This window comes from Amblyomma americanum, chromosome 1 (genome assembly GCF_052857255.1).
Source record: "Amblyomma americanum isolate KBUSLIRL-KWMA chromosome 1, ASM5285725v1, whole genome shotgun sequence".
Taxonomy (NCBI): Eukaryota; Metazoa; Arthropoda; class Arachnida; order Ixodida; family Ixodidae; genus Amblyomma; species Amblyomma americanum.
The window spans coordinates 266,310,211-266,323,800 of record NC_135497.1 but is presented as its reverse complement, the minus strand read 5'-3'; the positions used below and the strand labels follow the sequence as shown (position 1 = coordinate 266,323,800).

The 13,590-nt window shown below is 48.9% G+C and overlaps 1 long non-coding RNA gene across 1 annotated transcript in view; it reads right to left on the bottom strand.

Annotated features, from left to right (window-relative positions):
• LOC144115039 (uncharacterized) overlaps window positions 1-13,590 on the bottom strand; it is a 42,778-nt gene that overhangs the window by 26,845 nt on the left and 2,343 nt on the right. Inside the window, exon 2 of the long non-coding RNA XR_013311208.1 lies at window positions 10,500-10,596. This is a non-coding gene — a long non-coding RNA (uncharacterized LOC144115039). The remainder of the gene's footprint in view (window positions 1-10,499; window positions 10,597-13,590) is intronic.

Sequence of the window (13,590 nt, the reverse complement as noted above, 5' to 3'; positions counted from 1 at the left end):
GTAAGACGTGATCGAATGGGGACGGCGGCAGCTTTGTGAAACCCCTTTTATGCTACCTATGGCAGCAAGACTACCACAACCAAAAGTACTGGTTTTTCTCCTGATAAGAGAATGGAGAGCGAGCACTATCAATGTTAGGGTGCACAGAACATACACTAAAATTTTTGTGGTCTAGTCTGCGCTGCGCCTAGGCTACTCCACTTCGGGAATACATTCGTAAATACTGCAGCATGTTTACTTTCAATGATTAAACAAAGTAAACAAGCCTGGATGCACCCACGTCGTTTTGCTTTCCTTTGGCACACTCGCCCAGGATAACGAGAATTAGATGTAGTGCGGCTGCGCCTCACAGCCAGCAGGCGCTGCCATGTATCCTATCCAGGCAGCCATGCTGCACCTCTTGCTTCGCACTTCCTGGAATGCTGGGCCATGCTAAAAGCATTTTGAAGTGTTTCTGCGCATCTTACTGAGATGGCACAATGTTTTAGGCACAGCCTGCAGCTTTTCAGGGGGCGTTGCATATGTGGCTCTCGGTGTAAAAAAGTACGTTTTTCGGGGAATCTCTCTTTGCTCATCTCATGGCGACGTTCTGCAATCACAAATGCATAAAATTTTCTCTTACTGTGTCTGATATAACTTTGTTTTTCGGTTTGTGCTTGGCTAAGTATGAAATTAAAGTCAGCTTTTAGCAGTGCTGTTGTTCTTGCTGCATTTTATTGCAAGGTAGCTATTAGCAAGTGTAATTAGCATAACCTTCTGTGATCTACATGCCAGGCGAAAGGAGGAGCAGTGCCATTGGCTCGCTTTGGTTCAAATGGCCTAAGTGTGCCGCATTGTGACCCCACTACCCATGCTGTTACTAGAAAGGCACAGGTTTGAACCGCATGTTTCAGATAGTCTGTGGATTGATGGATAGATGGACAAAATCTGCATGCAGAGAGATGCAAATACAGTTTTTAAATGCATTCCTGCATTCAACATAGGTTACATAGTCCCCTGCATAGCTTGGTTGGTACAGCAATGTATGCGACATATGGAGGGCACTGGTTTGCATTGCACATGCAGTACATGGTAGAGCCACTGCTGTGTATATGATCTTATCTTTTTGTTGTGAACTTATCTGGAGGCAGTTACTACGATGTTCTTTGTACCCCTAGCCGCTTTGAGACATTAAGCCCCATAAAACCAAACCCGTCCTACTGTTGTTTTCAACTTTTTAATCAGCTTTCAGTGAGAAAATGATTATGCTTGCAGTATACACAAGTATCTGTACCCACATATAACTTTGATTACCATCATGGTTCTAGATCCTAAATGCCCTGTGTTATTAGTATAAAACTTGATGAATTCTCCTTCTCAAAGGGCACTTTTCGGTCTTTTCATAAAGGTCTCGAGAGTGAATGCATTTCTGCTTTAGTTTCAGAAAGCCATCGATACAGATTACTATGCTCCTGGCTCACGTCGAAATATATACTACATTGCCTCTAAAACTGCTTCACTGACCATGCACAGAAAGCAGCGATAAAGGGTGTCGAAGCAGCCGTCATGCTGATGTCCTCTTGACTACATCAGGGCCCTGCTTTAGGCCCCCCTTTTCAGCAGTGATATTGGTTCTGGTGTAGCATAAAAAATTAGACTATACATGGATGACTGTTTTTAGACTACAGACTATACATGGATGACTGTTTTCATACAAGAGAGAAAGATGATTCGGACAGCTTTACAAATTGACCTTGAAACCTGTGCCCTTGTTCTCAAAAGTGGCTCTTGTCCCCAAGAGTTTTTAAGTGTTGTCACCTGAAAGCTGCACCGTGTGCAGTCAACGTTATTATAACAAATGGAAACAAACTATAAAAAAATATATTAAAAATTATATCAAAATTATATAATAAATGGGAACAAATGAACCAAATTATAAAAAATGGAAAATCTGGGGGTTTGCATCACATCTCCAACGCAACAAATTGTTCTTCAGGATACTGAGTGGAACTGCTTTAAAGCAGCGAACTGAAACTGGACCTTGGCATGTGGCCAGTGACAAGGCTTTGGTTGGCGCAGCGATGGCAACACAGACATTGTACGCATGTTGTATGGCTGAAATAGTGATTGGAAGTGCTCTCGGTTTATAAAAGGCCCAATGCGACCAAATACGGCCCTCAAAATTACTTGCTCAAGCAGTGAGTGGGCAGTGACATGCAATTGATGTTTGTGACACTGAAATGTGGTGTTGTGTGCAGAAAACACCTGAACAGAGGCCACGAAATCTGAAGACTTTAAAACGCATTGTGCAGGAATGAACTGCTGCTTGGCTGCCATACTTCAGGGTGGGGAGGGAAGCCCACAGTACAGTAAATGTTTCACTGGATTTCCTGAAGATCAAGAAAATCTTGGAATTGCCCTTTAAAGGACTAAGCTACCCAAGTTTTGCATGCATGCTTTCTTTCAAATCAAGTGATAGACATTACAAAACATGGATCACCGTGTGGCATTCACCTATGACTGCAACATAATTTATAGTCGAATTTCTTCTCTCACGCTGTTTCAGTTTCATCAACTGAACAACAGCTGCGACGTGGCATTACGTCATTTAAGGCGTGCAAAACAAGGCAATGTTTCATATTTCCTTGCGTAATTTGCGCACTTTTCCCAGTAATTTAAAGCTCCAAAAGGGTGTGCACAAATTATGCGCACATCCTACATTGGCACGTATAAAACCACCCCACAACTCGCACTGTTCGCTGGTAAAAAGAAAAGGTAGATTGCAAATACAGGCCGATGCATAACACCCCTTCTCCTGAGATGGCATGACTGTGCATGCGGAGCTCAAAGCAATAAATATTGAACAGTACACTCGCAGAGCCAGCAGTCACTGGCAGATGGATACAAAAGGCACTAAAACTGCACCCTCACGTGTGCCTGGCTCACTAGTGGCAAACGAAACCTTGGTCTTGCGGTGTCCGTGTGGTTTCATTTTTGATGTGCCGTGATTTACAACTGTGGACCAGCAGTTAACCCAAACACTTTCTAAGTGCTCCTCGAACGAAGTTTGTCAGTACAGTAAAACCTCGTTGATACATTCCCAGTTCGTACGCTCAAAATCATGGACATTATAATTGTCTTTAGAGTTAAACTATATTTTTTCAAGTTAATACGTTCCCGGAAACACGATTTCCCAGCTACTACGCTTAAAATTTTTGACAAATTGCGGTCGTATAATAGTAGTAGTAGTAAAAGACTTTTATTAGACCATAATTTATAGGCCGAGCATGTCGACCGCCTGGGCGACCAGAAGCCGCTGTTCTTCCCCTTCAGCGCCAAGCCAGTCGAGCCAGGTGGTGATGGATAGAAAGGGTGGGGGGAAGGAACCCGACTGCTGAGCAGCCGGGCAATAGAAGAGGCAATGGGCCATGTCCGCATAGATACAGGGGCAGTTGGGACAGGTAAGGGTACGATCGATAGCGATAGAGGAAGAGGCGGGACGGGGTGATAACTGCATTCATCTGAATGTGCCGAAGAAGGCGAGACTCCGGCACCGTGAGTGATGGATGAGGGGGAGGGTAAAGGCATTTGTCGAGGCGGAGCTCAAGGTAGACCTCTTTTATGGTGCGGCGAAGGGTGAGTCTCCCACCGTCCTCCGAGGGCTTCGGCCAGGGGATCAACGGTGCCCGGAAAAGTGTGTCGCGGGCGAGCTGATGGGCCAGCTCATTGCCGTCAATCCCTGAATGCCCAGGGACACAGCGGAGGAAAACGATGGAAGGCTGCAGTGCGGAGACCGCTCGTTCGACCTCCTGTTGGAGAGAAGGGGTCAGGGTGCGTTTCTGTATGTGGTGTATAGCGGCTTGTGAGTCTGAATAGACTGTGTACTCTTGGAGAGAGGGAAGGAGGGCAAATGACTGGAGGGCATGCGCAATGGCGAGGACCTCGAGGGACAATGCGTCTGGAGGGTGTAGATACGGCCCGCTGGTGTGGGTTTCAGGAGCAGGGAGGTGTGGATGGTACAGGGCGTAGCCGCAGGAACCTCGAGGAGCCACGAAGGAGGCATCCGTGTAAGCTACACCCTGGGTATCAAAGAGCGGGGAATGGTGCTGTGCGGCCGCATGAAGACGTCCGGCGTGCAGGACGGGGGACATGTTGGTCGGGAGGGGAAGGATACGAAGATTGGGAGCGGGGGTGGGAATAGGAGAGGTAAACGGGGAGATTGGAATGGGCAAGATACCCGCTTGAGTCAATAACCACTGACCCTGACGGGTAAGGGAAAGCCGGGCAAGCTGCGAGTCACGATGGAGACTGAGAACGAAGAGGATGGAGGAGGCCTGTGGCAAAGAGCTTAGTGGTAGAGGTAGTGATAGGGAGGTTGAGAGCTGCCTAGTAGAGGCCAACAAGGGCAGTCTCAAGAGCGTTGAGTCTGGGTAAAGGAAGCGTAGGGTGCAAAGTACAAGACCTTGTTGAGGGCCAGCGCATGGGCAACGCGGCACGCGTGAGCCTCGTGGAGACCCGAGCGTCGAGTGACCACGCGCCGCAGGAGGTGAGTTACAGAGTGGCAGGTGGTGACAGCGCGGTGGAGGGCTTGCACATTCTTAGCCGCATGCAAAGGGAAGCCAAGAACTTTGCACTGTGTGACGACAGGAATGGGAGAGCCAGAAAGGTGGAGAGAGACGAAGTGGTTGTGTGAGCGCTGGTAGGAGGAATGGTTGAGAAGGAGAAGCTCGGATATCTCAGGTGCAGGAGAGAGGCCAGCGGTGGTGAGAAAGGAGTTGATGAGATCTAGGCCACGTTGCAGGGTGTCCTGTATGTGACCGGGAGAGCCAGATGAACACCAGAGAGTGATGTCATCGGCGTAAAATATGTGATGCAGGTTGGGAATTTCAGCTAGCTGGGAGGCGAGAGGGGCCATAGCGAGATTGAAAAGGGTAGGAGAGAGAACAGCACCTTGAGGGGTGCCACGGGTGAGGTGGTGTGGGTTAGACAAGTGGGTATCTACTCGAAAGCGAGCCACACGTTTAGAGAGGAATGAGCGGATATAGGAGTACATGCGGGAGCCACAATCGAAAGAGGCGAGTTGAGAAAGGATGTGATCGTGGCAAACACCGTCAAAGGCCTTGCGAACATCGACAGTCACAAGTGCGTAAATTTGAGTGGGTGTAGGGGACAGGAACGTTTGCTGGAGAATCAGAAATATGTCCTGTGCACAGACGTGGCGTCGGAAGCCAATGAGAGAATGGGGGAAGAACTCCCGTGCCTCAAGAAAATCAGAGAGGCGAGTCAGGGCCATTCGCTCAAGGGTCTTACCAACGCACGATGTCAGGGAGATTGGGCGGAGGTTAGAGAGAGAGGGAGGTTTGCCCGGCTTTGGAATCATAGAAATAAGGGAGGATGTCCAGGAGCTCGGCAAGCAGCCGCTCTCCCAGGCCTCATTGTAGGTTTGAAGGAGGAATTCTTTGGCACAGTCAGGAAGGTTACGAAGTGTGGTGTAAGTAATGGCATCCTCACCGGGAGCCGAGCGTGTAGCATTAGCAGCCAGAGCAGATTCGAGCTCCCGGAGAGTGAAGCATTGGTCCAGATCGGGGTTAGGTCCACCTGAGTACACCGGGTAGGAGGGTGCCAGAGGGGGCGGGAGGTAGAGAGAGGCGAGTTGATCAAAAACTTCGGAGGGAGTCCCCTGAGTGAGGGCTTTAGCTAGAGTGGGAGCAAGGGCAGGCTTAGTGCCAAGGAGGGATTTAAAGAGAGACCATGCGGATCGCGAGTGCAATGCAGAATCAAGGCCATCGCAAAGAGCACTCCAACGAGAGTGCTCGAGGGAGGCGCAGTGGGCGACGATCTCAGCCCGCAGAGCAGTGATCCGGGAGGAAAGTTGGGCATTGTGTGGTTGGGAGCGAAAGGAGCGTTGAAGACGTTTACGGCGACTCCATAAACGGATAAGGTGAGGATCTGGGTCTTGGATTGGGTAACGAGAGCGAACGCGACGGCTACTGGACGTGAGCGCTGCAGAGATGCGCGACGTCCAGTCGTCGTAGGATTGAAAGGAGTCTGAGGCGAGATTAGTGCGAAAAGCATGCCAGTCAGTGTGAATAACCGGATGACAGCGAGGGATGTGGGAAAGAGAGGTGGTGATACGGATGAGAAAGTGGTCACTTAGAAGAGTTTCGGCTGTCACCTGCCAGTGAAAGGAAAGTGAACCCCGAGAGAAAGTGAGGTCGGGTGTCGTGGGGCATTGTGAGGCAATGCCCGCTCGAGTAGGAGAGCCAGGAGTATTAAGAAGGGTGAGGTGGCGTTCCTGGGCCAGACAATGCAGGAGGCGGCCGGGTTTGAGGGTTTGTGGGTAGCCCCAGAGTGTGTGAGGGGCATTAAAGTCACCACCAAAGAGGAGATGGGAGGTAGAAGGAAGAGAGTGAAGGAATTTGCCCAGAGCAGAGAATAAAGAGGAAGTGACAGGGGGGTTGTAAAAAGACAAAAGGACGAGTGAGATGCGGGAAGAAGGGTGGTAATAAACCACATAAACTAAATATTTAAGGAGGGTGGAGGGGATGTCAATTTGCTCCACGAGCACGTCACTGCGTACATAAATAGACGCAAGTGGTGTGGCCGTAGTGGCATGGTAGGCGCGGTAGCCTGGGACATTGCGGGCCGTCCGGGTCTCCTGGAGAAGGAGAAAATGAGGCAGAGAGGGGCGGGTGAGTAGATGCTGGTGGAGGGGGGTCTTATTGTGGCAAAGATTTCGGCAGTTCCACTGCACAATTTCGAGGTCCTCGCCAAACGCCATTATGAGAGTGGAGAGGAACGCGATGGTACGCGTTCCTTCTTTTTTGCCGGGGGCAGTGACTCATGGACGGATTGGAGCATAGATGTGAAAGATTCCAATTGCTTTGATTGTGCTTGGTGGGTGGTAAGAATCTGGAGAACCGAAGTTTCCAGCTGAACCAAGCGAGTGTGATGTGCCTGTGTGGTGGTTTCGACAAGGTCAGCCAAAGGGGCGACCTGGGCGCTGGAGGAGGGAGTGGGGAACGTGGCAAGGTGCTCATTTAGCTTGCTAAGCTGGGAGGTAAGAGAGGAGGTGGTTGTCTGGAGGGTTTGAGTCAAGGCATGTATCTGCTGTTGTAGATCGTGGGAAATGCGCTGCTGCTCTCGCTGCTGGCGTTCCAGCATTGCGAGCCGGAGGTCGAAGGAGCGGCTCGCGTCAGTCAAGGATGGAGAGGGTGGTGTAGTGGAAGGGAGGGACGCTGGCACCGAGGATCCTTTAACTATGGTGGTGGTGGTGACGTGATCGGAGCTGATGGATGTTCATGATTAGAGGAGGAGGAGGAGGAGGGGGTGGTGGGTTGAGTGGCAAGGCGCAAAGCTAGGCATCGGAGATAAGCAGCTTTAGCACACTCGCGTTGTTTAGCAAGGAGGAAGGGGCAAGTGGGGTCGAGGGAGCGGTGGGTGTTCACCTGGCAATGAACGCACCAGGGCTGGGCACACACATGAGCGGAAAGGTCAGCGGGTAGAGGAGCAGCACAGCGACGGCACTTTGCCGGAACGCTGTGCTGGGGGCATTGGTGGGCGCAGTGGCCTAGAGTGAGACAACGGGTGCAGGTGGGAACGTTATGAGCACTGATTGAGTGGATCCCATCATGCGAGCAGCGAGAATATCTGTTTTGAAAGATTCTAGATCATGCATGAGCTCATCAGGAGTGAAGTGGCCACCGGCGTTATGGATGACGCCGAGGCATGAGATGGGAGGATGGGGGGAATAAGTTTTGATGCTGACAGGCTTACCGTGAAGGTGCATGATAGAAAGTAGGAGGTGGGCGGTGAGAGGAGAATGAGTTTTTAAAAACACAAGGCTTTGGGCTGGCCTGGCCTGAAGGGTGATGTCTGCACAGGTCTTGGAGGAAAGTTGTGCAGTGGAGGTGACTGCGGCGAGCACGTCGTAGAGAGGCAGCTTGGGATTGAGGATACCAGGAGGGAGTTGTATGCCAACAGTGATGAGCTCGGAGCGGGGTCGGGTGGCGGAAGCAGGCTTACGGCTGGCACCGATGGTGCTCCAGCCGATTTCCGGGGATGGAGTGTCGTCTACCGGGGACGCCATGAAGTCCATGTCTGCCGACGAATCGTCAGCCTGAGGCGCAATCTGCGACGCTGGTGCCGGGCTGCAGGTCTTGGTGTCAGCGGGTAATGTGGCTGGTGTAGGCGCGGCGGCACCGGCGGCGTCGACGAACGCAGGCGGCTGCGACGCGTCTATGGGCCCAAAGGTGTTGGCGTCCCTTAGAGCGTGGAGTTGGCTAGCAGTGGATGCTGCGGCGACGACGACCGCTGCCGGCTGCGCCGCGGCTGTCGATCCGGAGCTCCCAGCGTCGCTCACAGTGTTGGTTGCGACAGGATTTTGCACGGTGGCGTGGGCGGTTGGAGTAGGCCCCGCGGTGGCGGCATCAGTGAGTCTGGGCTGCAGGGGCTTCGTCAGACGCTGCATTGCAGAGGTGCAGGCGCGGCGCGTTAGGAATAGCGAGGCGCCGTGCTGCTTAAGACTTTCAGACTTCGTATAATACGTTTATTGACCAACTGCACATGTGCAAATATAGAAGTGGGCCGAACGAGAGGGCACACAATGTGTTTTTTGCGGCAGTCACCCACTGTGGTGGCTTCTTTGCAGTGCCTCAATGCGACAAGGCGAAGCACCACCGCCGCCATCAAGCACAAAAAATAAAAACTGTGCTAGCGTTCACAATGGCCGTTTCTGCGGGGTCGCAATATGAAGAGGAGAAACGCTGAGGCTTCTTCGCGGTGCATAAAAGAAACGAGGCGAAGCTTCTATCAACTACAGCGATCAACTTATATATGAATTGGCCGGGTCTAGGACACGCAGCTTAAAAAGCAGAAGCCCTGCGACAATTAGCTGCCGCAGTGGCTTTCCCACAGTACTGGAGAGCAAAGGAGTGAAGCATCTAAAAATTGCAAGGCAGATTTTTTGGTTACTTTCGTCACTGCCATCGACGGACCGTACGCGTTACGAATTTCCTTCTGCGCTAAAGAAAGCACGAACGCAGACTGAATTCAGCGAGCTCTCGAATAGGATCTGTTCAGCTCTTGTGCCAAGAAATGCCAATCGACATTTTTATAAAGTGAAATTGCCAATAAATGTTTTTTACCTCAATTCAGCAGTTACATTTCTCAAAATGAGGTGGTTTGGATAATGTTCCTTCCCGCAAGTAAAAAAAAATGTACGAGGTTTTACTGTATTCCTGTCAATCAACGGTGCCGACACATCACAGCCGCCACTTAACGCACCTGCGCAGTGCTCACAAGAAGCCTTCCTTCAGATTCTTTCCACAGAGCACATGGTTAGCAGCGCTAGGGACGGCACATGCAACGACATCCATCTATCTACTGAACACAAGGGTTCCAAGGTTCGAGCGACACTGTCGAGAGAGAGACTCGGCAGTAACATACGACCGCACTCTGCAGGTCGAAGCGGTAGCTCGTTTGCTGCCAACTCGTCAGTGCCCAATACTCTTGGTATCCAGCTAGTCCAGTTTCCTAAGTCCTCAAAAGCATTGTGCACTCTCTGGGGCTAAGTTTGAGGAAATGCAGGACGGAGCTAACAGTTTATTGCGAAAACTTTGTTATCGGGAACGGGATCCATACCAGCTGCCGGTGTCAACGAAGATACAAAAGATGCCTTCAACGTCTGGCCGGTGGTTGCTTTTCCTTCGGCTGCTGCTAGCCCCGCTTGCAGTCAACAATCACAGAGTATGCATTCACGTCATGGTTCACGTCACTTTTTGGAGGTGACATCATCAGAGTCCAGAGTTTGAATCAGAGTGGTGGGAAAATCGTTCTGAACTCAGAATCCAAATCTCTCTGCAATAAATTAGTCTTTTGCTGTTGGACAAACAACAACTCTTTGAAATGCCCACATATTGGATTTTGCTAACAATAAAGTTGTTCTCAGTGTCGCTTTAAGCTGAGTCAGGTGAAAATAGTGGCTCTGTCATTAATATGCAGTTAGCAGGCCAGCTTTGAAGGATGGAGATAGAAAGGGCACATACATAACCAGTGCATTCGTCTTTGCACTGTGGTTTTGCAAGGAAAGGAACCTCTCTTACAGCTAAACTAATTCTGCGTGTTTGTTTGGCTCTCTTACATGTGCGCGCCAAAGACCTGCAGCATAGCATCGCCAGTGGTTCGTCTGCTGCAAGGAAGCAACTTCTTTAATATTCAGCATTCAACGTGTTGCAAGTGCAATACGTGAAAGCTGCTGTCCAACTGTGGATGATGAAAACAGCCTAAAAATTCCTGCGGGTGAACTGCTTCATTATGAGAGGTCATGGTACTGGAGGGCACTGGCCCACAGAATAAATTGCTGTTCCCTAATACGTTTCTTTTGTCACATTGATTGCAGTTTTATGTGTTGACCTATACTGTTGGGGAGAGAGCGCCTTCGTGTGCTCTTTAAATGACTGCATTACAAAAGCCTGAATATTGACAACGTAGACCTGCGTGCCTGGAGTGTGAAAACTTACCACAGCGCTTGAGTGTGCTTAATAAACCTGCAATTGTGGTCTCGCCGTCTTATTTACTGGGGCCTTCCTGTAGCATGCAACCTTGCAAAATTGCAGTCTGCGAAAAGAAATAAAAAGAAGCATTAGGCATAAATCCACGACTCTGGGGATGACTTTCCATTTATTTCCATGGACTAGATTTACACATGTACAACCACCATACTACATTAATGACAAAGGTAGCACCGTGCTTGCAGCAAGCAGATTTGACAGAATTGAGGAAATAGAAGCAAACATAAAAAACGAGACTAGGGTAACGCATTAGCAGAAAAGTAAAAGTCCTTGCAAACGCAGCAAATGCAACCAACAAGCTACTACAGCAACATAAAGCCGCAGTAGCTCAGCTGGGCGCTAATTCGACCCTGGCTGCAGCGGTCACATTTCAACGGAGGTGAAATGGTAGAGGCCTGTGTACTGTGCATATTAACAAACCATTCCCCCTGCTTGGTCGCCTGCCTGCTTCTTGCCTGCCCTGGTATTGAAGTTGCCCATCAGCACGGTGTACTCAATTAGCCTTATGTCATCCCACAGCACAGCCCATATTCCTCCTTAAAACCAATTATGGGGCAGGGCTTGGTGGAGATATGGCAATGGAACTGTAGGAACTTTGCAGAAAACGGGAGAACCTACAGCTCCACAATGAAACCCTCTCAAAAGAAAAAAGCCTACAAGAAACAAAGGTAAAAAATGATTAGGATATAAAACAGCAAAACCGATCAAGGTGTGCGAAAGTGGGCTGACTCAGTTGATTTGGGCGAAGTTAATTTTGAGGGGTGATCCAAGCATATACCGTGCCATTCCAACATATTGAGACATCCTAGATTATTACAGGGGCTGATGGAAGTGCTACTCAGCCCCGCACAAAAAACTAACCAAAAGAGAGGTGGTAGATTAGAGAAGGCTGCAGACAGGCACCTGCTCACACCTGCATGAACTCCAAAAGATGTGCCCTGCACAATACACTGACAAATGCCCGTGGTGCAAGCTAACCGACAATCGTACATGTAACATGGACCTGCCCGCATGCAGTTGGATCTGAAAAGACAACCCAAGCGTGACACAGTGGAAACACCTGCTGCCCAGCAGGGAAGGAGATGTACAGAGGTTTCTCATACGTCAAGCCAATACGGCAGCAACCAGGTGCGGCATCCTAGACCAAGGGTCAACCACAGCACGTGGCAGCCTTTAAGGGCTACTGATGTCTCTAAAGATGTGGAAATAGTATTTGTCTAATACTTAACTCCAAGTCAATGTACATAATGCCCTAATCCAATTTTGGGTATGGGCCAAGCAAATTTTCACCTAGCAGCAACTCTAATAATAAATGGCAGTTACCAGTATACCTCGAGGGAAATAAGAGTTGTGGCTTCATAGTCCCCTCAGGTTTTTTTGGATTGCTCGTGAAGCAGTGCTTTAAGGCTAAAAAGTAAAAGTTCACGACCATAAAACGTGAAAATGCTAAGGAACGAAGACCACTCACGGCCGTCTTGGTCCACAGAAATATGATGACAATACAGCACGACACACAATGAAACTGTGCACACTACCTCCCGATTGAGCTTGTAGCACAAAAAAAGAAGCAAGGCACCATTCTTCATTCTAGATATATATAGCAACCCCAAAAGCGGAGTCCTATAATAATGAAAGCCATCAACGAATCCAGAAAAATAAGCAAAACGAATCCCTTAAAAGTATCAACGCAAAACGCATGGCAGGGGGTTACAGAACAATTTTAAATAAAGGAATGAGCCTCTGGCAACACATTCGAGGCAATGGCTACACATGTGATGGATCTGCTAGTGCCAACTAGGATAAAAAATAGTGTGCAAGCCAACACATGCCCGGACTTGACCCTATGCTAAAACATCATACATGCACAATGTAGAAACATAAATAAGAACCTAGGAAGTGACCACCACCTAGCAGCACACCCAAGAAGGGAGACACGAGTGGTAAACTGGGATAAGAAAGTAGGCAAGGCAGTGCAGATGGCAAGAAGATTGAAAAACAAAACGAATGCACTGACCCTTGAAGGATGCAGAGCACACCACAAAGACTATAGGGATAGAAGCAGAAAACAAAGCCACTGATAGTACGTTATTACACATGTGTCAGACACATAATAGCTTACAAAAGAGATGGCTGAAACAAACACAACAAAAACTAACGGTTATAACAACCAAACTAGACAGACAAATCAAAAGCCATGCTCGAGAAACAATAATGAGAACAAATCTAAGATATATTTTAGACCCAGATAACATTAACACAAACAGAGCATGGAAGCCCACCCAATGACGAAGAGATGATCAAGAAAATGCAGAAACACCTACACAGCATAAAAAAAAAAACTCTTCGCAACTACAGCAGCAACCTCAACCCTAAAATGATAAAGACAAAACAATACCATAGGTAATAGCATCCATGCAGAAAACTACCACATCCTCTGCACCAGGAGCAGAGGAGCTTGCCAACAAAACACTCCAAAACCCAGAAAAGGACTCTATTCAGGAGATCAGAGTACAACTGCTGGAAAGATGGACGGCTGCCAGACACCTGGAAACACGCCAAGGTACTTCTCATAGTCATACCTAAGCCTGGAAAGAAACTCGCTAACCAACCTCACGCCCATATTCCTAGCCTAATGTTTACGGAAGGTTCTGGAGCGTGTGGCACTATCTACTTTACAGGACTACATGGACAAGCACAATCTCTTCCCACACATGATGACAGGCTTCCAACCGAACCTATGTATGCAAGCTATAATGCTCAAGCTTTCTGAAGATGTAATATGCACACTGACTAAGGCCAACACTAAAGCAATACTGGCACTCGACCTCATGAAAGACTGATAATGTCACCCACACTGCCATCACAAATGCCCTAAAGGCAGAAATCACTTCTGTAAGCATCAAGTCAGATACACTACAGCCAAGGATCAAAAGCACAGCAATGCTCTCCAAACTTATTGCATACATTGGAGAAATCAACAGGCTCATAAGACAAATGACAAATGCCAGAGAAAGATGGAAGCAGATTTAAGGAGGCTAGT